A 2,474-nucleotide genomic window follows, 5' to 3' on the forward strand; every position below is an offset into this window, starting at 1 on the left:
CCTGCTTCGAGAAGTTATTCGTGATTAGTAAAAAAATGACCAAAATATAATTAATAACGCATGGTCTTGACTTGTTGTGCTCGCACTGGTTGTAGGAACCAGAGGTTTTTCTTTATTTATTACTCTCCTCACATTTTTTTGGCTTTGAAGTGAATCATGGTTGTGGACATTATCTATGAATGTGCAGATATCTGTGAACATGAGTTTGATATGCAAGTTGAACTTGGAATGTTGGGCTTGCGCGTGAACTATACCATGTCCAATGCTTCATCTATTATTGTTTGGAAAGTAATTGCTGTTATTACATGACCCCAAAAAAATTATTTTGTGCCACATCAGTAGATGCACGAACATTACAATAGGCATGTTGACTGGATAAACATTTGAACCTAGCTATTATGAAGGAAAATTTGTATTGACAACAGTTTTAGATAGCAGAAGACGCCTAGCCTGATCTGCCTCTACTAGCTTCTTTCTGGCTTCTTCCATCTCTTCTTTGGTTTGGGTGAAGAGAGCATCTGATTTCTCTTTTCACTTCTTCAGGAACTCAGCTACATTCTCAAGAGGCGTTGCATGCTTTCTTTCAGCCTTTATTAGAGCCACGAGCATACGAACAATTGACGACTCCACCTGGCCTGTGTGTAATCCGGCATCATCTGAGAATTTGCACCGTGTGTCTAATCTAGCATCATTAGGGAACGTGCACCTTGTGTGTAATCCAACCTCATTTTGGAAACATGATCTCGAGGTTGACCATACTTCCCTCCTCGCAGGAATTGCATCCTGACATGAAGTTACTTCTTTTTTAGATCAATACTCAGAGCAACCCATATCCATTTAGTAGAAGCCAGATAAACAAGACTCGGAGAAGTGAATTCAAAAGGGAAAAAAATATAAAAACAGACGACAAGGTGAGAACACCCACTTCCTACATCAAGCTAAAAATGAAAGCATTAGGACGATTAAGACTCTTCTATTACACATCAAAGAACACGCGGCTAAGAGAAATAGAAACTACAACATATACACATCAAAGAACACGAGGCTAAACGAAAGTAATTGAAAGGGTGTTACTTACCAAAGCTCGTTTTATAGGTTCGGTGCAGCTCCTCTTTAACTTGCCACGCTCCTTGAATATGTCCCCAAAATCCCGTGTTTGGTCTTCATTGCTCCTCTGCATGTTCGCACTCGTGGTTTTAAAATCTCAGCATGGCAAGAAAAATATACTAGTAATACTCACGCATCTTGTGGGCAACATTAAAGCACTCATCTGCCATGTTAGAGCATCTCCAACAGAAGCGCAACACGCGGCACTTTAAAAAAGCGTTTACAGCACCGGAATAGCCAGTTTTTGCAGGCCCGGAGTGCTGAGATAGAGAAGTAGAGATAGAGACTAGAGACTAGAGAGTAGAGACATAGATAGTTCTCAGCATAGATATAGCATAGATAGATAAAAAAATAGATAGTTCAACTACTCCTCGTCGTCCGACTCCTCCTCGGTGATGTCCTCCTCCGACGTCTCAATGTAGGCGTGAAGATACCGATCGTCGTCGGAGTTCCAGGGCGACATTGCTCCTAGCCTCATGTTGAATTGAGCGGCCGCTTTTCACGTACGCTTGTCCTCGCAATAGGCGGCTCGCTCCGCCCTCCTCTTCTCCCTCTCTGCCCTCCTTTGAGCGTAGAACTCACGCTCATTGATGATGACCTACAGGAAGCGTTGGCACCATAGCGCCATGGCTTCCTCGTCCATTTCGGCGATGCTGAGATGGTGCTCCCACCTCCGGTTGTCGCGACGATCCTCATCGGTGATAAGCCGCGGCAGAGGCGCGAGCTCCTGCGCCCGCTCCCGCGTCGGCACGTTGGGGAAGTTGAATGTTCTATGAGTCCACCGGAGGCGTCACGCCACCGTGTCGTACGCGCGGGCGGCCTCGTGGGCGGTGTCGAAATTGCCGAGGTCGAGGCGCATCCCACGGAACCGGATCTCGGCGGAGAAGCCGCTGGAGGGGCGCGCGCGGACGCTGTGGTATCCCCAAGTTTCCCGGCGACGTGACGACATGGCGGCGCGGCGGCAACGAGGCGAGAAAGAGCGGGGAAAGAGCGGTGGTGAGGCGCAAAGCGGGGAGAGTGCGGCAGTGAGGCACAGAGCGGGAAGAGAGCGGTGGCGAGGCACAGAGCGGGGAGAGAGCGGTGGCAAGGCACAAAGCGGTGGGAGGGCATTGGATTTTATAAAGTGCTCCGGACGCCGCGCGCCAATACTAGCACGCGCCCGACAGCTTTTTCCCGCCCGCGTGATCCTTTCCCAACGTCCCTGCTATCTCTACTCTCTTATTTGCTGTTATATTTATTTAATATTTAATATTTATCTCTACTCCTCTACTCTCTACCCTTTTAAAAAATAGAGTTGGTGATGGTGGTGTACCTGGCATCCTGCAATATAGGCCGTCCGATTTATATCCGACGGATAGGAAGGAAAC

The sequence above is a fragment of the Triticum aestivum genome, chromosome 2A (genome assembly GCF_018294505.1).
Source record: "Triticum aestivum cultivar Chinese Spring chromosome 2A, IWGSC CS RefSeq v2.1, whole genome shotgun sequence".
Taxonomy (NCBI): Eukaryota; Viridiplantae; Streptophyta; class Magnoliopsida; order Poales; family Poaceae; genus Triticum; species Triticum aestivum.